Consider the following 27,473-nt stretch of genomic DNA (forward strand, 5'->3'; position numbering starts at 1 on the left):
AGGTTCGACGTAACGGCTTAGGGTGCCCACCCTTCCCATTGGTATGTTCTAGAAGGTCTCATGGGGTCGTTCGTAGCCGCCGAGACTTTTTGTCTCTTTGGATTTTAGAACAACTCATTTATCCATGAGGTTCGAGTTTTAGGGGTAGGTTCCAAGAGAGATCAGCCAAATACCAAGTCCAGCCCTCAACAAGGTCAACCCTCATATCAGACCTTTCTGGATATTTAACCCACTCTGGGTGGAATTATAATAAGACTCGTAGGCGATGTAATTCCTCTCTGGTCTTAAATATAATTCCCACGCTTAGGTTTAACAACAATTTATATACAACCCATAAAAATACAGTAAAATAACAAATATTCAAACAAACAAATATTTAGTTAAATTGCTGTAAATAAATGAAATTGCTGATAAATAAATAAATAAATAAAATTTAAATATTTAAATATAAAAAAAACCTGAATCCAAGATATTGTAAATAAATAGATAAATAAAAATTTAAATATTTAATATAATAAAAAACCTAAATCCTAATCCAAACTCTAATTTAGGCAAATTAGCCAAACCCTAATAGCTAGCCACAAACCTAAATAATTTGCCAAACCTAAACCTTGCCAAAACCTATAGGAGCATAATAGTTCACCATTAAGTGTATCCCCAGCAGAGTCGCCAGCTGTAGCAACCTGCCTTAAAAATAAAGCTTTTTAGAGTCGCCACCTATTCTGAAGGGCGAATAGGAAACCCTACGCAGTTAAGAGATTCGGGGTAAGTTATTATAATCAGGTTGAGGGAAGGTGATAGGCACCCTCAACCCTTTCCTATGACTTTGAATCTAAGGTTAAGGCTTATGGCAAAAATATTTAGGATAATAGCTAAAGAAGTGAAAAGGGCAAAATTGAGATCTTAAGTGAATTGAGATTTTAGGGAGGGGGACTCGCCTTGGTTATCCAAGTGCCTACGTATCTCCTTGGGGAGAATCAGAGTCAACGTAGTTCGGGCACAAGGTTGTACGCCTTTGAATTTGATTATGGAGGTGTTTGAAGGCTTTTTGAATGACCTTGTCGTAGTTTTTTGAAATGCAAATGTTCGCAAGGTATTTTGAATTACCTTATCGTAGTTTGAACATCGCAGTATTGAGGAGATGAAAATCTGTAGTGTCGTGGTTTAGTGTGTTTTGAAGGTTATGGGCGTACAACCTTAATTTGATATGTCACCGTTAGATGCGATGATCAATAGATTTGATCAGTATAGCTAACGGATTAATAGGGCATTGCTGGTTACTCAGATCGATAGATTCGATCGTCGCGGGCAGCAAATTAAATGTATTTTAAATTATATATTTTTTTATCTCTCGTCTAATGCGACTAATAACTTTAGTCGGGTCGAGGAGAGAATTGATTGGGGATTAATGTTTTTGCCAAAGAATAGTAGGATTGGGGGCAAACCCTAATGCATATAATCTTTCTAGGGTTTTAATGATTTTTATAATTAAGGTTAGATTAAAATGAATTAAATCGAGTGATTGAAATAATCGGGGAAATAAATCCTAAAACTTAATATAATCCTAACCCTAATCCTAATTTTATTATATTATTAATGTAATTTTAAAATTAAATCATATTAAAAATATTAAGTTTTAATTATTAACTAATATAAATAATATATAAAATAAAGATAAAAGAATAATAAAACCTGGATACTGATCATGTGTGGTGAGCTTTTGAAGGTCTATGGTGGTCTCTAAGCCTTTGATGCCTTCGATCTGGACATGGCATGATCCTGTGGTGCCTGAATGAGGGTGCGTCGTATACGTGTGCAGATGTATGTACCGAATCTGTGTTTTACTATTTCTAAAAAAAGAGTTGTCAATCCTGAGGATCGAACCCAGGTGTATGAGGCTACAAGATGATTCTCCTAACCAAGGGAGCAATGCACGTTTTTTGATTTTGTTCACAAACGAAAATATTACATATAAAACAAACTAACCATGTGGAAGAGTCAACCGAGTGGTCCGTTCGGGGCCCACCCTTGGCAAAGAGAACCAATGAAATTGGGGGAGATTGCTCAGACTTTTTGACTCCCAATGATGTCGCGACACGCACGAAGAGAGAGAACTGCCGTCAATGACTGTCCAACCAGAAACCCAAGAAGCGCCACGCAAGCTCTGACCCAGCCACGACTCTGGAACTCACCGCCGGCGCCAGATTTGCTCATCTTCTCCAGCGAACCTCTAATCAGAAATCTGCGAAAATTAACCAAAAAAGACAAACAAATAGCCCATATCCACTAATCTGAGTGCTACGAATCCATTGGTACGGTTAGTTTTGCTTAATAACGCCTCTAACTATTATAACGAGACCTCACCATTTGTAAACCCTAACAATGGTGTTTATTGATTCAAGGCGAAAACTTCGCATGTGATACGTTGGACTCGTTCCTTTTAACACCCTGAACACGATTATGCACCCCAAATTGATCATCAACACTTAAATTAATGAATTCGAATCGTTCAAACCTTACCTCCGATGGCCTTGAGATGGAGATTCTTGCGACATTTTGGGATCACGTAAATACTTGTCTGGGCTTTGAGAATACTCAGAAACTCGACTGGGTGCTTGGGATGTCTTGAAAATGACTGCAAATCTCTTTCTCCAATTGCCCTAATTCCTTAAGTTTTGGTAGCTTGCAAACCCTAGTTCTTTTGTCCCAAATTCGTCCCCATTTGCTGCAGGAATTTTTATCCTTATATATGGAGTGAGATTAGGTCTCCTAACATGGGAAATAATCAAGTGACTTGATTAGAACATTTGATTTGAATTTTTGCTTCAAAACTTTCTATTTTGAGCTTAATCTATTTTATGCATTTTTCCAATTCTTTCTTGGCCCTTAGATCAAGTTGGGATTTGATTAAATCAAAAGGAAAAAAAATTAGAACAATAATCACATAATTATTTCATGATTTTATTTGAAATTAAATGGTTAAAATCAAATTTAAATAAAATAAAAATCATAAAATATATAAGAATTGGTTTATGGGCCTCTTTTATGCTTGTAATCACGTCCCTAATCCATAGTCATAAGCCCATTACTCAAAATCCCCAATTTCATCAATTAGGGTTTTATGGTTCTCTTGAAAATCGATAAACTTGCACGCCTCGTATCTCCCTCCATTTTAATCATATGAATGCATTCTAGGACTTTTTAGAAAGCTCAAAGAGTCCTCTAAATGACATTTTTGGTTTCATCTCAATTGAAGCTTCCATGCTCAAGTTATGAGCTTTGACCTAAAAGGTGTTTTTCATTGACTTTCAAAAGAACCTGTAATGTTTTTGTCCATATCTCCCAAATGGTGCATTTCTTGATTTTGGGCCCAACATCAAAGTTGTAGAGAATGAAATTTCCTTGAGAATAGGCTTTGGTTGGACAATTTCTGACAAACCATGTGAGAGTTATGACCAGTCAAAGTTAAGTTTACTTTTTAGTTACAAAACCCTGATTTGAACCTTTGATTAGGAGAATGTTGCTTGAATTTAACCATTGAGCCTTGAACCCTTGAAGATGAAATAAGACGGACAAATTTTGGGGTATGACAGCTGCCCCTGTTCAATCTTTTTAAACCTGAAGAGTCAGATAGGCACGTCTGCCTATCGTGATCTAAAGGTAGAAGATGATTGAACACTGAGAATGCCCTGAAATTTGCATTTGTCGGGAAGAAGTTCTGCGGGAGATGGGCTTACAGATGCCACCTAAGCTAAATACCCCTCCTTTTTTTTAAAATGTTAAGCAGACGCTTTCGAAAGGAACCACTTATTTTGGTTGTATGATTCATGCGATGTTATGATTCATGCGATGTATGATGCAGCGAGCTTCTCAAAATAAATGAGAGCGATGTATGTATATGCATTATGAATGAATGAGGTATGTTAGTTGAATGATGCATGATTGTTAGTTGAAGTATGTTAGTAACTTTGAAAAAGAAAGATAAAACCTTTGCTTGTTATTGGTGATGTTCTGGAGAAGATCACTGCCGAGGGACTAACGTGATAAACCCAATTGCGGAACCCTTTGTAAAACCATGTTGTAAAACCCTTTGTAAAACCCATTTGTTTTTCCGAAGTAGATCACTGCCGAGGGACTAACGTGATAAAACCCATTGAAGAAACCCTTTGTAAAACCCCTTTGTAAAGCCCCTTTGTTCTTTCAAAGTAGATCACTGCCGAGGGACTAACATGATAAACCCCATTGAAGAACCCTTGTAAAACCCTTTGATCATTGCCGAGGGACTAACATGATCGGTAAACGTAACGATCAGTAGCGACGACTCGCAATTTGTGATCCCACTTACTATAGTTCTAGTATGTTTCCGTAGTTTGTGAACCCCAAAAGGATCACTTGCTATAGCTCTAGCAAGCTTACCTGCACCAATAGAATTACTTATCATAGCTCTGACAAGCTCACCTGCACCATTTGGATCATCTGCCCTTGTTCGGACAAATTTCACCTGCACCATTCGGATCATTTGCCCTGGCTCGGACAAATTTCACCTGCACCATTTGGATCATTTGCCCTGGTTCGGACAAATTTCACCTGCACCATTCGGATCATTTGCCCTGGCTCGGACAAATTTCACCTGCACCATTCGGATCATTTGCCTTGGCTCGGACAAATTTCACCTGCACCATTTGGATCATTTGCCTTGGCTCGGACAAATTTCACCTACACCATTTGGATCATTTGCCCTAGTTCGGACAAATTTCACCTGCACCATTTGGATCATTTGCCCTGGTTTGGACAAATTTCACCTGCACCATTTGGATCATTTGCCCTGGTTCGGACAAATTTCACCTACACCATTTGGATCATTTGCCCTGGTTCGGACAAATTTCACCTACACCGTTTGGATCATTTGTCCTGGTTCAGACAAATTTCACCTGCACCATTTGGAGTCACTTGCCCTTGTTTGGACAAGTTTACCTGCACCACAGGAATTACCTGCCATGGTTTTGACAAGCGTACCTGCATAAGAAGAGATCATTTGCTATAGTTCTAGCAAACTTACCTGTATCAAAGGAGTTGCCTGCCATGATTCTGACAAGCGTACCTGCATGAAAAAGATTCACCTGTTTGGAAACTCACGACTCGAGGGTCGGAGAAAATAGCATGCCAAATATTCACGACTCGAGGGTCGGAAAACACACCTGTCACAACACGAGGGTTGGAAACTCACGACACGTGGGTCGGAAAATACACCTATCACAACACGAGAGTTAGAAACTCATGACTCGAGGGTCGGAAACTAGGCTTTTGTAATATGTGAATGCAATAGATGATATGCATATGCTAATGTGTATGAATGTATGTTGATGCTGATGTCAATCCCAAGGTTTTATCTCCTTATTGAATTTGTTTAAACCATGTTTGCACCTACACCATGACTATGCTTATGCTGGCTTGGCAATGTTTATGTATGTGGGTAATGCTTATGCTTATGTTGATTGATGTAACGAGTGGAACGAAGTGATGTCTTCTATAAGACTACCTGAAAAGGTTTCCGGAATGGATACGAACATTTGTCTTAAAGAAGACTACCTGAAGAGGTTCTTAGAAAGGATAAAATTTGTCTTAGAGAAGACTATCTGCAAAGGTTGAAAAGATGTCTTAAAAAGACTACCTAGAGAGGTTCTTAGAATGTCTTAAAGAAGACTACCTGAATAGGTTCCTAAAAAGGATGGCAATTTGTCTTAAAGAAGACCACCTGAGAAGATTCCTAGAAAGGATCGTGCGATTTGTCTTAGAGAAGACTACCTGAAAAGGCTGAAAGATGTCTTAAAAAGACTACCTAAAAAAGGTTTTTTTTGGAAAGATCGATGTATGTCTTAGAAAAGACTACCTAGAAAGGTTTTTAGAAAAATAATATCTTAAAGAAGACTACCTGAAGAGGTTCCTGGAAAGGATGACAATTCGTCTTGAATAAGACTGCTTGAGGAGGCTCCTAGAAAGGATCGTGAGATTTGTCTTAAAGAAGACTACCCGAAGAGGTTCCTAGAAAGGATGATGAATGTCTTAGAAAAGATTAAAAAAGTATGGTGTAATGTATCAACCAATGTATGTAATGCATGACTTATGTGTATTTGCATGATGCTTCAATGATAGGTTGTTGATAACCGAAGCGTATACATCTTGCTAGTGTTGTAAGGTTGTTGGATGCTAGTGCGATTCCCCGATACCTGTTTTTGAAGATCGTAGTTAGGAGGAATATTTGTTCGATGTTGTAAAGTGTGAGAACGCCTTTTCCTTATGTTGTGCGCCTTGCCCAGTTTGGGCTTTTGAATTACTCCACGCCTTTAACCTTTTGAGGTTCTCCACGCCTTTAACCTTTCGAGGTTCTCCACGCTTTTAACCTTTCGAGGTTCTCCACACCTTTAACCTTTTGAATTGTTTACCTTATGGATTTGATATCCAATGCCCCAATGTTTATTGGAAAAAGGTGCCTATGGTCTCCAAGCTAGAAGGAGGTGCCCCGAGGAATAACCTTGTCATATGCTTCGACGTTTAGGTTGAAGGGTGTGCACTTGATCTCCAGGATATGGAGGGCTATCCATAGTGTTCTATCCTTTTGAATTCTTCCCATGTTTGACATGCCCCTGCTTGCTGTTTCTTTGAGACGTGCCCCAAGTCGATTGAAACTTAGGAAGAATGCCCCCGTTAATAGGATTTTTGCTTGTATGCCCCTGTAACCCTTGAAATTTTGCCCCTGTTTAGGGGAACCCCCTAGATGTGGTTCCCCTATTCCAGAGTCTTTATTAGAAATGATCGCCTTTGATTAACCAATTTCGAGATCTTCTTGATGCTAAGTGTATGTTCGTAGATGGTGTTGTACCCTTTGAGAAGTAACTCCAACGCAATGCGTATGCAAGTTTTGGAATAGATGTCCGTTATGAATTAGGACTGGATGATTAGAAATGGATGTTTGAAGAAGCGCGGTGGTTAGAAATAGTTTTAACAAACTTTAGGAGTCAATATAACAAAATCCTGCTTAATATGCCTTCGTAGTTAACCTTGCCTCAATTAGGACTTTTAAATGTTGTAACTTGGTCTTGGTTCAGGGTTTAAGAAACAACAGATATAAGGCTCAAAATTTATTTAACCCACCCCTTTCTCCTTGATGTTCTCCAAATCCTAAAAATTCGCTTAATCCAATGAATGTGCTTGGTTTGCAAGAGAATCGCTCCAGTTTTAATGTTGAGCAGAAGCCTTAGTAGAGATCCAAGCACTGATGAAAAATGTTGTAAAGATCCAAGCATTGATGAGAAGCTTCGATGATTTGGCATTCACAAGATTATCCTTCGTATTTTTCCGCCTTTGTCTTTATCCCTTATTTTTGCATGAACCAATTCCTTCGAATTTGATCCATCGGGATGCCCTAAATTTTGCCTAAGTCATTTGCTTTCTTTCATGAAATTTTCCATTTTGACTTAGCGGGCGTTTTTCTTTTGAAAGCTCTTTTTGAGATATTGATCCTTGGATATTGAATGTTGTGACTGCCATGTTGATTTTTAACTTTGACACTTCCTCGATCTTGAATGATGTAATGAGGAAGAAGATTGCTGAGAATGTTATCTCCACTGCTCCCTCATTCTTGGATGAACGCGAAGAAGAAGATGTGCTTGAACCTTGCTTGGATTGACTGATTCTCTATACAACCAAAAAACACCATTGAATTAGTCGAAATCTACCCTGCCCCTGGTTGAAATCAAGGTTGATTTGAAAAAGTAGAAACAAAACTCCAACTCCTGGCTCGAGGGGGTGACGAGGGATTAACATCTTTATATCTCCACTGTTTGGGATTTGAAATAATGCTTGTACATCGTCGGTTCGGTCTTACCTTGAAAGCATATGTTTAGCTGGATATAGTTATTTGCATTCGTCATTCTCCCTTAAGTTTGTTAATAACCCTAAATTTGAAATAGAATAGAATAGAAGCGTGCGAGTGAATCGATTCCAAAACCTGTGTAGTCATCCCATTAAAATTGTTAATCCGAAGGTACAACTTTTATCTTGAGTAACACTTAGCGATCGTAGGGATTGAAATTCTGAGCGTGATAAACACCTATTGATCCTAGGGTCAATCTCCTTTGTAGATCCATTGACCTTGTTTCACTCCCTAGTTCATGGACTTGTAGAAGTAAGGGTAACCTCGAATTTTCCTTGGGCACGTCAAACCTTGTCGGGAATGAATTGTTAGCGGTGGGTTTTCGTCGTATCGGAACTTCATGAGTTTCCTTTGACTGAACCTCTTTTGCTTTTCATAAGGATAGTATCACACCATTCGTAACCTTCAGAATTTGTAGATTGATAGAGAGAACCTATGGCCCTTTTGCCCCTTGGTGTGGAGTTAACACACGTCGCCTTCTCTCCATCGTAGTTATGTATTTTTGTTCAGGATTTTGCCCCAGTTGGACTAATCCTTGCCCCCAGGTTATCGTAGAGCATCCTTGTAAATTTGATATGTTCTAAAACGAACCCCTTTATGACTAGATACCCCTTGAGTGCATCTATGAGGGAACTCTTTTGTTGAACTAATCCTTGCTCGATGATAACCTTTGTTGTATTTATGATCCTGTTACGACAAGGCATGGACATGTGGCATGACGAAAGGCATCCTTTTTCCTCCTTGTGAGACCAAGTTCGTTCTCGATAATTTATCGTCCTTTCTCCATAGTCTACGATCCTTTTGATTTTTTTTGTGTGTCTCGGGAAATCGGCTAGCACGGTAAGTGTGGATGCGGGCGAAGATGCAAATGTAGATGAAAATGTATGACGGCATGAAAATGTGAATGCATGGATATGCGAGAGACTCCTTGTATTATAACTTCTTGTATGCAATGTAGACGCGTGACAGATATAACCTTAAGGATAGCCTATGTGGGTTTAGGGATGACATTTGACCCTAGTGAAATCCTTGCAAGATAGACGTTATGACATGCCAATGGAAATCACTTAGATTCGGGAGTATGCAGAAGGTAGCGGCTGGTGACCGTTCAAGACAGTCACCAAGTTTCGTGGCCATCGAGAGGCCAATCGACGTGCGTTAATGAGGACGTCCTTCAAGGGAAATACACGTTGTTGTAAAAACAAAAGAAAATCCCTATAAGCTAGGGAGTACGTAGGCGTAAGCACGGGGTGACCGTTCGAGACAGTCATTAGATCTCATGGCCATCGAGAGGCCAAGTGACGTGCGTAAACGAAGATGTCCTTCGTGGGAAGGACACAATTTTGGAATTAGAATCCCTATAGGGGAATGCGTAGATGTAGGCACGAGGTGACCGTTCAAGACAGTCACTAGATCGCATGGCCATCGAGAGGCCAATTGACGTGCGTAAACGAAGATGTCCTTCGTGGGAAGGACACATAGTTGTAAGAGTACAAAGATATAAAAGGAAACTCCCTACAGGCTAGGGAGTGCGTAGATGCAGGCGTGGAGTGACCGTTCATGACAGTCACTAGGTCTCATGGTCATCGAGAGGCCAATCAACGCGTATAAATGGAGGTGTCCTTCGTGGGAAGGACATGGTCTTAGAAATAGGGTCCCTGCAGGCCAGGGAACGCGTAGGAATACCTGCAACATCAAAACGCAAGACATTCGCAGTATAAATTGCAACTACATAATAAGCATATAAGCACATAAGCCCTAGGTTCATAGGTTCGACGTAACAGCTTAGGGTGCCCACCCTTCCCATTGGTATGTTCTAGAAGGTCTCATGGGGTCGTTCGTAGCCGCCGAGACTTTTTGTCTCTTTGGATTTTAGAACAACTCATTTATCCATGAGGTTCGAGTTTTAGGGGTAGGTTCCCAAAGAGATCAGCCAAATACCAAGTCCAGCCCTCAACAAGGTCAAGCCTCATATCAGACCTTTCCGGATATTTAACCCACTCTGGGTGGAATTATAATAAGACTCGTAGGCGATGTAATTCCCCTCTGGTCTTAAATATAATTCCCACGTTTAGGTTTAACAACAATTTATATACAACCCATAAAAATACAGTAAAATAACAAATATTCAAATAAACAAATATTTAGTTAAATTGCTGTAAATAAATGAAATTGCTGATAAATAAATAAATAAATAAAATTTAAATATTTTAATATAAAAAAAACCTGAATCCAAGATATTGTAAATAAATAGATAAATAAAAATTTAAATATTTAATATAATAAAAAACCTAAATCCTAATCCAAACCCTAATTTAGGCAAATTAGCCAAACCCTAATAGCTAGCCACAAACCTAAATAATTTGCCAAACCTAAACCTTGCCAAAACCTATAGGAGCATAATAGTTCACCATTAAGTGTATCCCCAGCAGAGTCGCCAGCTGTAGCAACTTGCCCTAAAAATAAAGCTTTTTAGAGTCGCCACCTATTCTGAAGGGAGAATAGGAAACCCTACGCAGTTAAGAGATTCGGGGTAAGTTATTATGATCAGGTTGAGGGAAGGTGTTAGGCACCCTCAACCCTTTCCTATGGCTTTGAATCTAAGGTTAAGGCTTATGGCTAAAATATTTAGGATAATAGCTAAAGAAGTGAAAAGGGCAAAATTGAGATCTTAAGTGAATTGAGATTTTAGAGAGGGGGACTCGCCTTGGTTATCCAAGTGCCTACATATCTCCTTAGGGAGAATCAGAGTCAACGTAGTTCGGGCACAGGGTTGTACGCCTTTGAATTTGATTATGGAGGTGTTTGAAGGCTTTTTGAATGGCCTTGTCGTAGTTTTTTGAAATGCAAATGTTCGCAAGGTATTTTGAATTACCTTATCATAGTTTGAACATCGCAGTATTGAGGAGATGAAAATCTGTAGTGTCGTGGTTTAGTGTGTTTTGAAGGTTTTGGGCGTACAACCCTGATTTGATATGTCACCGTTAGATGCGATGATCAATAGATTTGATTAGTATAGCTAACGGATTAATAGGGCATTGTTGGTTACTCAGATCGATAGATTCGATCGTCGCGGGCAGCAAATTAAATGTATTTCAAATTATATATTTTTTTATCTCTCGTCTAATGCGACTAATAGCTTTAGTCGAGTCGAGGAGAGAATTGATTGGGGATTAATGTTTTTGCCAAAGAACAGTAGGATTGGGGGCAAACCCTAATGCATATAATCTTTCTAGGGTTTTTATTGATTTTTATAATTAAGGTTAGATTAAAATGAATTAAATCGAGTGATTGAAATAATCGGGGAAATAAATCCTAAAACCTAATATAATCCTAACCCTAATCCTAATTTTATTATATTATTAATGTAATTTTAAAATTAAATCATATAAAAAATATTAAGTTTTAATTATTAACTAATATAAATAATATATAAAATAAAGATAAAAGAATAATAAAACCTGGGTACTGATCATGTGTGGTGAGCTTTTGAAGGTCTATGGTGGTCTCTAAGCCTTTGATACCTTCGATCTGGACATGGCATGATCCTGTGGTGCCTGAATGAGGGTGCGTCGTATACGTGTGCAAATGTATGTACCGAATCTGTGTTTTACTATTTCTAAAAAAAGAGTTGTCAATCTTGGGGATCGAACCCAGGTGTATGAGGCTACAAGATGATTCTCCTAACCAAGGGAGCAATGCACGTTTTTTGATTTTGTTCACAAACGAAAATATTACATATAAAACAAACTAACCATGTGGAAGAGTCAACCGAGTGGTCCGTTCGGGGCCCACCCTTGGCAGAGAGAACCAATGAAATTGGGGGAGATTGCTCAGACTTTTTGACTCCCAATGATGTCGCGACACGCACGAAGAGAGAGAACTGCCGTCAATGACTGTCCAACCAGAAACCCAGGAAGCGCCACGCAAGCTCTGACCCAGCCACGACTCTGCAACTCACCGCCGGCGCCAGATTTGCTCATCTTCTCCGGCGAACCTCTAATCAGAAATCTGCGAAAATTAACCAAAAAAGACAAACAAATAGCCCAGATCCACTAATCTGAGTGCTACGAATCCATTGGTACGGTTAGTTTTGCTTAATAACGCCTCTAACTATTATAACGAGACCTCACCATTTGTAAACCCTAACAATGGTGTTTATTGATTCAAGGCGAAAACTTCGCATGTGATACGTTGGACTCGTTCCTTTTAACACCCTGAACACGATTATGCACCCCAAATTGATCATCAACACTTAAATTAATGAATTCGAATCGTTCAAACCTTACCTCCGATGGCCCTGAGATGGAGATTCTTGCGACATTTTGGGATCACGTAAATACTTGTCTGGGCTTTGAGAATACTCAGAAACTCGACTGGGTGCTTGGGATGTCTTGAAAATGACTGCAAATCTCTTTCTCCAATTGCCCTAATTCCTTGAGTTTTGGTAGCTTGCAAACCCTAGTTCTTTTGTCCCAAATTCGTCCCCATTTGCTGCAGGAATTTTTATCCTTATATATGGAGTGAGATTAGGTCTCCTAACATGGGAAAGAATCAAGTGACTTGATTAGAAAATTTGATTTGAATTTTTGCTTCAAAACTTTCTATTTTGAGCTTAATCTATTTTATGCATTTTTCCAATTCTTTCTTGGCCCTTAAATCAAGTTGGGATTTGATTAAATCAAAAGGAAAAAAAATTAGAACAATAATCACATAATTATTTCATGATTTTATTTGAAATTAAATGGTTAAAATCAAATTTAAATAAAATAAAAATCATAAAATATATAAAAATTGGTTTATGGGCCTCTTTTATGCTTGTAATCACGTCCCTAGTCCATAGTCATAAGCCCATTACTCAAAATCCCCAATTTCATCAATTAGGGTTTTATGGTTCTCTTGAAAATCGACAAACTTGCACGCCTCGTATCTCCCTCCATTTTAATCATATGAATGCATTCTAGGACTTTTTAGAAAGCTCAAAGAGTCCTCTAAATGACATTTTTTGTTTCATCTCAATTGAAGTTTCCATGCTCAAGTTATGAGCTTTGACCTAAAAGGTGTTTTTCATTGACTTTCAAAAGAACCTGTAATGTTTTTGTCCATATCTCCCAAATGGTGCATTTCTTGATTTTGGGCCTAACATCAAAGTTGTAGAGAATGAAATTTCCTTGAGAATAGGCTTTGGTTGGACAATTTCTGACAAACCATGTGAGAGTTATGACCAGTCAAAGTTAAGTTTACTTTTTAGTTACAAAACCCTGATTTGAACCTTTGATTAGGAAAATGTTACTTGAATTTAACCATTGAGCCTTGAACCCTTGAAGATGAAATAAGACGGGAAAATTTTGGGGTATTTCAGATGTATAACATTCCAATCATCAATTAGCTTATTAGAAAGCAGAAACCTGTCAAGACGGCTCATCGTTGTACCATTATCTTTAAACCACGTAAACCTGCTGCCAACACACAATAAATCCACCAGCTTCATATCCTCAATAAATATCTTAAAGTATTCCATATTTCTACCACTGTGACTATCCCTAACACCCTTCCTTTCCTCCCTACTACTGACCTCATTAAATTCCCCTCCCAAACACCACTCTTCTACTCCACTACTCTGCCTTCTATCAATCAAAGATCTCCACAAAACCCTCATTTGCGCAGCGTTACACGGAGCATACACGTTAACAAGATTATAGATTCCACCTTACCAATTTATGTTAATACTAATAAAACCATTACAAATAAAACTATAATTAACAGATAATGATTTTTTCTTCCAAAGGATGACCATACCTCCATAAGCTCCTCTAGAATGAGAAGCAGACCAATCCACTTCTTTACTTCCCCAAAAAGAATATGCCACCGAGTCGTCAAAGCTCTTCAATTTCGTCTCTTGTAGAAAACAAATGTCTATCTTCCCAGAATTAATCAAGAATCTAACTCTTTTCCTCTTCATTGAATCGCCCCCTCCTCTGATGTTGAAGGATAATAAATTCATGAGAACAACTTATTATCCGCCTTCTTACTCCTCTTTTCTTCTTTGTCTTTAGCCTCCATAACCTCCACCTCTTTGATGCACAGACCGTCATCTACCATACTAACCACTCCTAATTTAGAGATAGAATCCCAGATCTTGCTTCCCACCTTTGAGTCTTTCTTCACGATCCTTCTGTTACATCTGATCACTTCTGAGTTAATCATGGAATTTCCCAAATGAGAAGAGAAGAGGTGCTCGAAATATATATTCTAAACTTGTTTCCTTAATCGATCCCGAACGGAAATTTCTACGATGAGATCTTGGAGCCAGACAATCGTAGAAAGAGGGAACAACTTTGACCTTTTCCCCTAATCCTTCAACTAATTTTGATTTCTTAGAATTATTTTTTGAATCCACAATGTTCCTACAGGCCCCCATCAAAAGACAAAAGACCCTCAGAAACACCTAACTTCTTCCTAGGGTCATTATTGACCTTTTCAGAAACAGGCCCATTAACTACCTTTTCTAAAACAGACCCACACTTCTCCAATTGATCACCTTCCACTAAATAAGTCCCCTCTAGATGACTCTCTACATTACATTGCCACGTGTCTTCCATAGTTTCCCCCACATGACTATTGTTGAAGGAGCCAACCTATTCAGATTCAACATTTATTGAATAGACTTTCTTAGACTTAGACACCTTTTTAGTAATAGGTTCTTCCAGTAAGACAAAAAAAACCTTTTCAAAAGTATACCCTATAATATCCCTATTACATGTTAACCCCTGATCAGTGGTTTTCACACATATATTTACCGTTGTTTTTAAGTATGTTTAAGTTATGTTATTGAGTGTTTTACTTCATTCTTCTACATTTTATGCTTTGGTTGTGTATTTTACTGTTTGCAGGCTTAAAGGAATAAATCGAGACAAATCAATGCCAAAAAGTACAAAAAGGGGAGTTTCGAAGGAAGTGAAAAGTCAAGCTACATGAGGTCTGACACGACCACCTGTGTCACCTGAAAATGGCCATGTTAGGATGAAGCGTGGCAAAGAAAATGCAAAAGAGATGAAAGTCACGAGGCTGACACGACTCGTGTTAGCAAGTGTGAGATCTGGAAATTTTCAGCATGTTTCTCATCGTGATATGCGTGTAGTATTTTGATCATAACTAGAGCTTCGTAACTCGGAATGACGCGGTTCCAGTGGAAAAATTTTGCTAACGAAAAGGGCTACAACTTTGATGAAGAACACAAAGCCAAATTCTGAAGTTAAGGGCTTACACGGGCCGTGTTAATCAACACGGCCACCCGTGTTGAAATGTGGCTGGAAATGCGAGTTTGAACCAAAGTCAGAGGATCAACACGGGCGCCCGCGTGCAGAAACACGACCCGTGTTGATGAGCGCGGGCTGAATATATGTTTATAAGTTTCCTCACTCAAATGGGATCATTAAGGGTATTCTTGGCATTTGGTTTCAACCTGAATGGAAGAGAAGGGACTTTTGACAGATTAGAGAAAAGAATACAAGAGAAGATTGGAGAAAGCAAGGGTTTGGGAGAGAAGAAGATCTTCATGAACGGAAGCAATTGAAGATTCAATCTCCTCCAATTTATTGTAATGTCTTTATTCATTATTATGTTTTCTTTGAATTCTATGAGTAGCTAAACCCCCTAATGCTAGGGGGTGGCTCTGATTTCACTTTGTAATGACTCTGAGTTTGCAATTGCAATAACAATCATGTTTTTCATTGTTGATTTATTCTCTTGATGTTTCTAATGCTTTTCCTTTCGGACAAATCAGAATTGATGTATGATTATCGTTTAGGTTGGACAACCATTGATAATGCTTTCATGAGAATATGCTATAATTGATATTACCTAGGACTAGGATTACCTTATAGTAACCGGATATTCTTGATAACTTAATTGCTTGATTTCATTGTAAATCTCTAAGGACTTAGGGTTTAGGATGAAGGATCAAAGGTTTTTTCACTAAGGACTTAGGATCAAACAACCTTAAGAACCGGTAATTGATTATTGAAAATAAGTTGTTGCAATAGAGATTTCAGAGTTGTTACATTGTCAATCATCCACTATCCCTAGCATGTTACTCATATTTGTTAAAAAGTCTATTTCATTTACTGCTTATTTTACTTTTCGCTAAGTGATAATAACCAAACAAAATCCAATTGAAGTTTTTGTTTAATTGAACTTTGAATTGAACTCATCATTCCTGCGCAGTCCCTGAGATCGATATTCGGGGAATTTTCCCTATTATTACAAGAGGTAAAATAGTACACTTGCTATTTTATCGATCAAGTTTTTGGCGCCGTTGCCGGGGACTGCCATAATATTGAGTTTAAGTTGAGTTCAATTAGAATTTTGTTGCTCTACGACTAAAATTTTATTTTCTGCACTTTTTTTCTTCTAATTCTAATATTTGTCTAAGTTGTGCATGTGAGGTAAGGCCTCAGCTGAATTTCTTTTTGACGCAAAAATTGAAAGAACCTTGCACGCAAGGCGTAGACAAGCTCGTCAAGAGAAACTGGAATCTGAAGAAGAAGTTGTGACAGTTCATTCAGATTCTGAAAGTGAAGAGGAAGTTATGGGCGAGAATCCACCTCCACCCGAGAGACTTCTCGGAGACTATGGTGTTGCGAACACACCGGGTGGGAGACTAACAATTGTCAACCAACCGGTGAATGTTCCTAATTTTCAATTACATCCAAGCACCATCACTCAGCTCGAAAGAAAGCCTTTCACCGGAAAGGTTAATGAAGATGCAAACAAGCACTTGCAAAGATTTTTGACCATGAGCACCATTCTGAAAATTGATGGTCATACTGAAGAAGCCAAGAAGCTAAGGATGTTTGCTTTCACTTTAGCCGAAGAGGCAGAAGAGTGGTTCTATTCCCTCCCAGCGGGCAGTATCACATCGTGGGAAGAGATGGAAAAGGTCTTCCTGAATGAGTATTTTCCAGCGTCAGTCTTTCTAAGAAAAAGGTATGAAATTCTGAACTTTATGCAGAAAGAGGGTGAACCGTTGGGAGATGCCTACAAAAGATTCAAGAGGATCCTCGTAGCATGCCCAACTCATAACATGGATCATACTGAACAGATGCAAGTATTTGTTAATGGGCTTAAAATAAAGACAAAGCAGTTGATCGATAGGGCAGCCGGTGGCTCAACTAATTTCTCAACAGCCACTGGTATCAAGAAAATCATTGAAGCTATTGCTGCGAATGAGCATTTGGAATTATATGACCGTAGTGTAAGCCATCCTGAAGGGATAATTGATTTGAAGTTGGCTAATCAAGTTATAAAAATGGAAGACCAAATTGCAGCTGAAGTTGAGAGAAGACTAAAGAAGATGACTGTTGAGACTCAAACTGTCGCTCAAGTTCAACCGGCTCAAACTGTCAGCTGTGAGATTTGTAGCGGCCCTCACCAAACTGTGTATTGTTTTGCAACTCCTCAACAAATTGAAGAGATCAAGTTCTTGAAGCAGAACAATCCTTATTCTAACACCTATAATCTGGTGTGGAAGAATCATCCAAACTTCTCTTGGAAAGATCAGCAACAACAAGTGCCTCAAAAGGCAGAATGGGAAGTAGCTATTGAGAGACTGGCCGAACAATGTTCTCTGTTTCAAGAAGAGACGAGAAACAACCATAGGAACACCACAGCTTCAATCAAAAACCTGGAAGTTCAAGTGGGTCAGATAGCACAACATCTCACTCTACAGGCACAAGGTACCTTTCCGAGCTCAACTGTGAAAAATCCAAAAAACCAAGAGAATATCAATGCTGTCACAACAAGAAGTCATAAAATACCAGAGTCTGAAGAAAAAAAGGAAATAGATGACAACTTGGTAATAGAGGTAGATCTTGAAATAAGAGAGAATGTGAAAGAACCTGAAGTAGTGGTACTACCGGTTAAGCCACTTGAAGAGAAAAATAAAAAGGAGGCTAAACCGGTGATTAAATTACCATTCCCCTCTAGAGTAGCCAAGAAGTATTTTGAGAAGTTTGCTGCAATGTTCAAAAAGTTAGAGATTAACTTACCCTTCTTTGAAGCACTGGAGAATATGCCTTTGTACAAGAAATTCATGAAAGAAGTGATTTCTAAAAAGAGACCTGTAGGAGGGGAACCTGAAGTGGTAACTGAAAAGTGTGGTAGAGTCTCACCAGAAAGGAGGATCCCAATCAAGAAGAAAGACCCTGGAGCAGTGGCAATTCCTTGCACTATCAATGACAGATCGTTCAAGAAGGTGTTAATTGATTCTGGTTCTAGTGTAAGTTTAATGCCATTGTCTATTTTCAAAAAGCTTGACATTGGAAAGATAAGCGAGAGTGAGACAAAGTTGAAATTCGCTGATCATACCATTAAGCAGTCATATGGGATAGCTGAAGATGTATTGGTAGAGATTGATAAGTTTGTCTTCCTAGTTGATTTCCACATCCTGGACATTCCTGAGGATGAAGAGACTCCAATCCTTCTTGGGCGACCATTTCTGCTTACTAGTCGCTGCAATTTGGATATTGAAAAAGGGGAACTCGTAGTTAAATCATTTGATGAGGAGGTAACACTGAAGGTGTTAGAAGTCAAAAAACAAGCTGCTGGTGGGAATAATCAATCTAAAGTTGGTATGATCAGAAGTGAGGGAGCCAACAAAAGTCCACATCATCCTGAAAAAATTTCAAGTATCATCTCTAAGGTGGCCTCAGCTCATACACCTATAAAAATTCCTGCGGTAATTCAATCAAGAAGAAGAAAACAGTGGAAAGTAAAGGTGAGAAGATGAAAGTGGGTAGTAACTTGAAGAGAAAAGTGATCCCTACTTCTCGGCTTCATAAGTTTGTGGTTGCGGAAGTGACAAGCAACCAAGTTTGGAGGAGGAAGTACCCTCCTTAATAAAGGGTATTGGACCGTCGAGCCATGCGACGTTAAACGAAGCGCTTTGTGGGAGGCAACCCACACTTTTAATAATTAATTTCTCTATTTGTTTATTTTATTTTCAGGAAATAAAAGAGGATGTCTCTGGTGAAAGCTTGGAAGTGATTATTAGAGTGCATTACCCTCTGTGAGTCACCTCTCTCAGGCTCGTTCTGAAACATTGAGGCCAATGTTTAGTTCAAGTTTGGGGGAGGCTCTTCTCTTTGCATTTTATTTTTATGTTATTTTTATGTTATTGGTATGATGTGAAACCATAAAGTGAATTATGCCCAAATTTTGACCGAAATTTTAATTTTTGTTGAAGAAGTTTTGATCCTAAAGAGCGATCGGGAATAGTATACAGAGATGAAGCGAGGTTTGTTTGAGGACAGGAAGTGCGGAATAATGTGACAAGAAGAGGTTTGTTTAAACACCCTTGGTTCCCTAAAAGAAATACGAGTCTAACGTGTAGATTTGCACCATAGTACTTGTCTCCTGAGAAGTACTTCTCGAGTAGTTTATTGATACAGTCTGGCATAATTCAGATTCACTTGCATGGTGACTGGTTGAGAAAAAAAAGAGATATAAAGTTGGCACCAAATGATGAAAAGTGTAACACCCCGATATCCGCTGCACGCATCAACCGTGTCGGCCAACCGAGCATGTTACCGGCTTAATCAATAATCCCCCCTAGGTCCGCTTATCGGCTGCCATGGTCAAGTGGTAGCAGGAATTGCTATGAATATGTACTTAACCCCTAGGTACATGGTTCGATTCCTGCGGGAGGCAAAAACAATATTTCCTGGGCAGCCGATAAGCGGACCTAGGGGGGATTATTGATTAAGCCGGGTAACATGCTCGGTTGGCCGACACGGTTGATGCGTGCAGCGGATATCGGGGTGTTACATTAAAAAGGTGCCTTTTTAATGTAACACCCTGGATTTCCGCTTACCCCGCAGGGCTTCCGGCCTACCAAGCATGTCACCAGCTTAATCAATAATCCCCCCTAGGTCCGCTTATCGGCTGCCCAGGAATTATTGTTTTTGCCTCCCGCAGGAATCGAACCATGTACCTAGGGGTTAAGTACATATTCATAGCAATTCCTGCTACCAATTGACCATATGGTCAAGTGGTAGCAGGAATTGCTATGAATATGTACTTAACCCCTAGGTACATGGTTCGATTCCTGCGGGAGGCAAAAACAATAATTCCTGGGCAGCCGATAAGCGGACCTAGGGGGGATTATTGATTAAGCTGGTGACATGCTTGGTAGGCCGGAAGCCCTGCGGGGTAAGCGGAAATCCAGGGTGTTACATTAAAAAGGCGCCTTTTTAATGTAACACCCCGATATCCGCTGCACGCATCAACCGTGTCGGCCAACCGAGCATGTTACCCGGCTTAATCAATAATCCCCCCTAGGTCCGCTTATCGGCTGCCCAGGAAATATTGTTTTTGCCTTCCGCAAGAATCGAACCATGTACCTAGGGGTTAAGTACATATTCATAGCAATTCCTGCTACCAATTGACCATATGGTCAAGTGGTAGCAGGAATTGCTATGAATATGTACTTAACCCCTAGGTACATGGTTCGATTCTTGCGGAAGGCAAAAACAATATTTCCTGGGCAGCCGATAAGCGGACCTAGGGGGGATTATTGATTAAGCCGGTAACATGCTCGGTTGGCCGACACGGTTGATGCGTGCAGCGGATATCGGGGTGTTACAAAAAGGCGGTAAAAGGAAATCGGCTCGCTAAGTTGGGTAACCCTCACCCGGTTATTCAGCCTGATCGGTAAAATAGCAAGTGTACTATTTTGCCTCTGTAGTAATAAAGGGAAAATTCCCCGAATATCGATCTCAAGGACTGCGTGATTTTATAGAGTTAGTAGCACTTCAATTAAACAAAAGCCTTGGGGGTTTTGGTCTTTATGATTACGAATTAAATTGCAAATAAACTTAAAAAGGTTGATTTGGCCAAATAACCGGGTGAGGGTTACCCAACTTAGCGAGCCGATTGCCTTTTACCGCCTTTTCATCATTTGGTGCCAACTTTATATCTCTTTTTTTTTCAACCAGCCATCATGCAAGTGAATCCGAATTATGCCAGACTGTATCAATAAACTACTCGAGAAGTACTTCTCAGGAGACAAGTACTATGGTGCAAATCTACACGTTAGACTCGTATCTCTTTCAGGGAACCAAGGGTGCTTAAACAAACCTCTTGTCACATTATTCCGCACTTCCTGTCCTCAAACAATCCTCGCTTCATCTCTATATACTATTCCCGATCACTCTTTAGGATCAAAACTTCTTCAACAAAAATTTAAAATTTCGGTAAAAATTTGGGCAGAATTCACTTTATGGTTTCACATCATACCAATAACATAAAACTAACATAAAAATAAAATGCAAAGAGAAGAGCCTCCCCCAAACTTGAACTAAACATTGACCTCAATGTTTCAGAACGAGTTCGAGAGAGGTGACTCACAGAGGGTAATGCACTCTAATGATCACTTCCAAGCTTTCACCAGAGACGTCCTCTTTTATTTCCTGAAAATAAAATAAACAAACAGAGAAATTAATTATTAAAACCGTGGGTTGCCTCCCACGAAGCGCTTCGTTTAACGTCGCATGGCTCGACGGTCCATTACCCTTTATTATGGAGGGTATTTCCTTTTCCAAACCTTGTTGCTTGTCACTTTCGCAACCACGAACTCATGAAGATGCAAAGCATGGATAACTTCTCTCTTCAATTTGCTTCCCACATTCTTTTTGACTCCCTTCGCTTTCTTATGACTTTTGACAGCTACATAAGTTGGTTCCACCCGAGAGGCTATGCTTGACACTTTTTCTTGGAGATTTTTAGGATTTTTGTCTTCTTTTTCACCTTCTGTCATACCAGCTGAAGTTTTCTCATTCATACCTGCCCTATTTTTCTTAACTCCTAACATCTTCAAGGTTACTTCTTCATCAAATGATTTTAGCGTTAGTGTCCCTTTTTCAATGTCGAGGTTGCAGCGGCCTGTCGACAAAAATGGTCTCCCAAGAAGGATAGGAGTTTCTTCGTCTTCCGGAATATCCATGATATGGAAGTCAACAGGGAATACAAACTTATCAACTTCCACTAGTACATCTTCAGCTACCCCATAGGATTTCTTGACGGTGTGATCAGCGAACCTTAACTGTGTCTTACTTTCACTAATTTTTTCTAATTCAAGCTTTTTGAAAATGGACAAAGGCATTAAACTCACACTAGACCCAGAATCGAGGAGTACCTTTTTAAATGCTGTATTCTTGATAGTGCATGGTATCGCCACCGCCCCAGGGTCTTTCCTCTTTATTGGGATCTTTCTTGCTGTCGAAACTATCCCACACTTCTCCGTTGCAATTTTTGGTTCTCCTCCTAGTGATCTCTTTTTCCCCAACACCTCCTTCATAAATTTCTTGTACAAAGGCATGTGCTCAAGTTCTTCAAAAAATGGTAGATTTACCTCTAACTTTTTGAACAATTTAGTAAACTTCTCAAAATCTTTCTCTCTTGAACCCTTCTTTGTCACTCTGGAGGGGAAGGGCAGTTTTATCACAGGTTCAGCGTCTTTCTTATTTTTTTCTTCAATTGGTTTAACCGGCGGTACCACAACTTCTGGCTCTTTTGGATTCTCTCTTATTTCCAAATCCACCTCTATTACCATGGGGTCATCTATTTCCTCTTTTTCTTTTTCCTTTTCAGATTCTGTTACTCTCCTACTTCTTGTAGTAACAGCATTAATCTTCTCCTGGTCTTTCGAATTTTTCACAGTTGAGCTCGGAAGGGTACCTTGTGCCTGTAGAGTGAGATGCTGTGCTATCTGCCCCACTTGAACTTCCAGATTTTTAGTTGAGGCCGAAGTGTTTCTGTGGTTGTTTCTTGTTTCTTCTTGGAACTGAGAACACTGCCCAACTAATCTTTCAATTGCCACTTCCCACTCTGCCTTCTGGGTACCTTATTGTTGTTGATCTTTCCAAGAAAAATTTGGATGATTCTTCCACCCTGGATTATAGGTGTTAGAATACGGGTTGTTTTGTCTTAGGAATTTGATTTCTTCAATCTGCTTGGGAGTAGCGAAACAGTACACCGTTTGGTGTGGGCCATTACAGATTTCACAGCTGACAGGTTGAGCTTGTTGAACTTGAGCCACCTGTTGTTTACCTATATTCATAGCCTTCAATTTCTTTTCAACTTCCGCGGCTATCGCATCTTCAACCCGAGTTTTAGAAGTCTCTAGCTTGAGATCAATGATTCCCTCCGGTTTGCTAGCACACCTGTCATACAATTCCAAATGCTCATTTGCAGCTATTGCTTCAATGATTTTGGTGATTCCTGAGGCTGTTGTGAAATTTGTCGAGCCTCCAGCTGCTGTATCAATTAACTGCTTTGTTTTCATTCTGAGCCCATTGACAAATACTTGCATCTGTTCAGTCTTGTCCATATTGTGAGTGGGACATGCCACTAGAATTCTTTTGAATCTTTTGTAGGCATCTCCTAAGGGCTCACCCTCCTTCTGCTTGAAATTCAGAATGTCATACCTCTTCCTTATAAATACCGAGGCGGGAAAATACTCATTTAAGAAAGCTTTTTCCATCTCTTCCCATGATGTAATGCTGCCCGCTGGAAGGGAATAAAACCACTCTTCTGCTTCTTCTGCCAAGGTGAATGGAAACATTCTCAGCTTCTTTGCCTCTTCTGTATGACCTTCGATTTTTAAAGTTGTACTCATGGTCAGAAACCTCTGTAGGTGCTTGTTTGCATCTTCATTAACCTTTCCGGTGAAAGGCTTTCTTTCGAGCTGAGTGATGGTGCTTGGATGCAATTGAAAATTAGGAACATTCACCGGATGGTTGACAATAGTAAGTCTTCCTCCCGGTGTGTTTCTAGCACCATAGTCTCCGAGAAGTCTCTCTGGTGGTGGTACCTCGCCCATGATCTCTTCTTCACTTTCGGTGTCTGAACCAGAATGATCTGTAATTATTTCTTCCTCAGATTCCAGTTTAGCTTGACGAGTTTGTCTGCGCCTTGCGTGAAAAGTCCTTTCAATTTCTGCGTCAAAAAGAAATTCTGCTGAGGCCTTACCTCGCATAAACAGATTAGACAATTATTAGAATGAGGAACAAAAATAAAATAAAAATATTTTTCTCTCTTTTTTTTTTTGAAAATAAAATTTTAGTCGCAGAGCAACAAAATTCTAATTGAAATAAAACTAAAAACTCTATAATTTTCGGCAGTCCCCGGCAACGGCGCCAAAAACTTGATCGGTAAAATAGCAAGTGTACTATTTTGCCTCTGTAGTAATAAAGGGAAAATTCCCCGAATATCGATCTCAAGGACTGCGTGATTTTATAGAGTTAGTAGCACTTCAATTAAACAAAAGCCTTGGGGGTTTTGGTCTTTATGATTACGAATTAAATTGCAAATAAACTTAAAAAGGTTGATTTGGCCAAATATGAGTAACATGCCAGGGTAGGTGTGTGCATTAACATGTAACAATTCTGAACCCTTATTTCATTAACAAAGTTCAACTTATCAATTACCGGTTCTTAAGGGTATTTGCTCCTAAGTCCTTAGTGGGCAAACCTTTGAACATTGAAATCCTAATCCCAAAGTCCTTCGAAATTAGTGATCAAATCAAATATTATTATAATCAAGAACAATCCGGTTACTATAGGGTATCCCTAGTCCTAGGTGATATCTACTATAATATAATGGTATAAAAACCCTAACAATGGAGGTCAATCCTAATTGTCAGTCATAAATCAATCCAGTTGGTCCGACGAGGAAAGCATTAAAAACCTTATACCATTAGATTGAATGTAAAAGAGAAATATGTTATTGAAATTCGGAATTCAAAATCATCACAAATGTTAATCAGGGACACCCCCCTAGCATTGGGGGGTTTAGCTACTCATATCATCCAAAGAAATTACAAAGATATCAAATAAAGACATTACAATAGAGATGATGAACTTTGATCTTCAATGGCTTCCGCTCATGAGAGTTCTCTGTTCTTTTCCAATTGCATAGGCTTCTTCTCTCAATCCTCCAATTCTTCGTGTGGCCAAAAGATCCCTAATTCATCTTGAAAACCCTCCTAAATAGTGCAGACTCACTTAAGTTGGTTGGAAATCCCAAAAACACCCCTGCAGGCCAACCACTGAACAAAATAATAAAAATCACTAAAAACAGCGTCATCACCCAACACGGGCCGTGTTGAGCAACACGGGCACCCGTGTTGGTCCTCTGTTATTTTATTTTTCACCATTCAGTCCCAGGCTTAGCAACACGGGCCGTGTTGAGCAACACGGGCACCCGTGTTGCACCACTGTTTTTCCCTTCTTTCCACACTTTGTTCCAGCGCTCTTCCTGACACGGTCCGTGTTGAGCAACACGGCCACCCGTGTCAGGTCTCCTGAATCATACTTTCTGAACTTCCTCGAAACTTTGAGTTTTGCACTGATTTAGTCCGATTTATCCATATGCGCCTGAAAACATTAAAACACACAACCAAAGCATAAAATGACGAATAATAAAATAAAACACTCAATAACATAACTTAAAAATACTTAAAAACAACGGTAAATATATGTGTGAAAACCACTGATCACAGCCCAAAGGAGATTGATCCCCAAACGTCGTCCAAAAGGACAATATATAACTGCAAAGTTTGAAAATTTCATCGGTAATAAAAAGTAGCCAATGCTGCTAGTTTGGTGCCACGAAAAGAAAATAAGAAGCCTTGATTCGTCTCATGCAGGTGATGAGTATTATAAGAGATGCAGTGCCTGAATATGATTGTCCGAATGAAAGAGGAGGAAAATCGGAAAGAGACTTAAGTGCAAAGCATAGTTGGAGAGGTATCCGAAACGGGAGCTTGAGGTTTAATGTGGTAACAAAACTCGTCGCGTCATGTGAATGCCGAACCAACTGTTTCTTGATCAATACAATCGGATATCTCACGTATGAACACCGTGTGCTTTGAGGGTCATTAACTTTTGTAATTGTCGCTTGAGGTCAAGCAACGGTTTAAGTTTGGGGGAGTTTGATCAGTGGTTTTCACACATATATTTACCGTTATTTTTAAGTATGTTTAAGTTATGTTATTGAGTGTTTTACTTCATTCTTCTACATTTTATGCTTTGGTTGTGTATTTTACTGTTTGCAGGCTTAAAGGAATAAATCGAGACAAATCAATGCCAAAAAGTACAAAAAGGGGAGTTTCGAAGGAAGTGAAAAGTCAAGCTACATGAGGTCTGACACGACCACCTGTGTCACCTGAAAATGGCCATGTTAGGATGAAGCGTGGCAAAGAAAATGCAAAAGAGATGAAAGTCACGAGGCTGAAACGACTCGTGTTAGCAAGTGTGAGATCTGGAAATTTTCAGCATGTTTCTCATCGTGATATGCGTGTAGTATTTTGATCATAACTAGAGCTTCGTAACTCGGAATGACGCGGTTCCAGTGGAAAAATTTTGCTAACGAAAAGGGCTACAACTTTGATGAAGAACACAAAGCCAAATTCTGAAGTTAAGGGCTTACACGGGCCGTGTTAATCAACACGGCCACCCGTGTTGAAATGTGGCTGGAAATGCGAGTTTGAACCAAAGTCAGAGGATCAACACGGGCGCCCGCGTGCAGAAACACGACCCGTGTTGATGAGCGCAGGCTGAATATATGTTTATAAGTTTCCTCACTCAAATGGGATCATTAAGGGTATTCTTGGCATTTGGTTTCAACCTGAATGGAAGATTGATTATAAAAACAACTTTAGGGCAAGAGAGAAGGGACTTTTGACAGATTAGAGAAAAGAATACAAGAGAAGATTGGAGAAAGCAAGGGTTTGGGAGAGAAGAAGATCTTCATGAACGGAAGCAATTGAAGATTCAATCTCCTCCAATTTCTTGTAATGTCTTTATTCATTATTATGTTTTCTTTGAATTCTATGAGTAGCTAAACCCCCCAATGCTAGGGGGGTGGCTCTGATTTCACTTTGTAATGACTATGAGTTTGCAATTGCAATAACAATCATGTTTTTCATTGTTGATTTATTCTCTTGATGTTTCTAATGCTTTTCCTTTCGGACAAATCGAAATTGATGTATGATTATCGTTTAGGTTGGACAACCATTGATAATGCTTTCATGAGAATATGCTATAATTGATATTACCTAGGACTAGGATTACCTTATAGTAACCAGATATTCTTGATAACTTAATTGCTTGATTTCATTGTAAATCTCTAAGGACTTAGGGTTTAGGATGAAGGATCAAATGTTTTTTCACTAAGGACTTAGGATCAAACAACCTTAAGAACCGGTAATTGATTATTGAAAATAAGTTGTTGCAATAGAGATTTCAGAGTTGTTACATTGTCAATCATCCACTATCCCTAGCATGTTACTCATATTTGTTAAAAAGTCTATTTCATTTACTGCTTATTTTACTTTTCGCTAAGTGATAATAACCAAACAAAACCCAATTGAAGTTTTTGTTTAATTGAACTTTGAATTGAACTCATCATTCCTGCGCAGTCCCTGAGATCGATATTCGGGGAATTTTCCCTATTATTACAAGAGGCAAAATAGTACACT

This window comes from Vicia villosa, linkage group LG1, assembly GCF_029867415.1.
Source record: "Vicia villosa cultivar HV-30 ecotype Madison, WI linkage group LG1, Vvil1.0, whole genome shotgun sequence".
Lineage (NCBI taxonomy): Eukaryota > Viridiplantae > Streptophyta > Magnoliopsida > Fabales > Fabaceae > Vicia > Vicia villosa.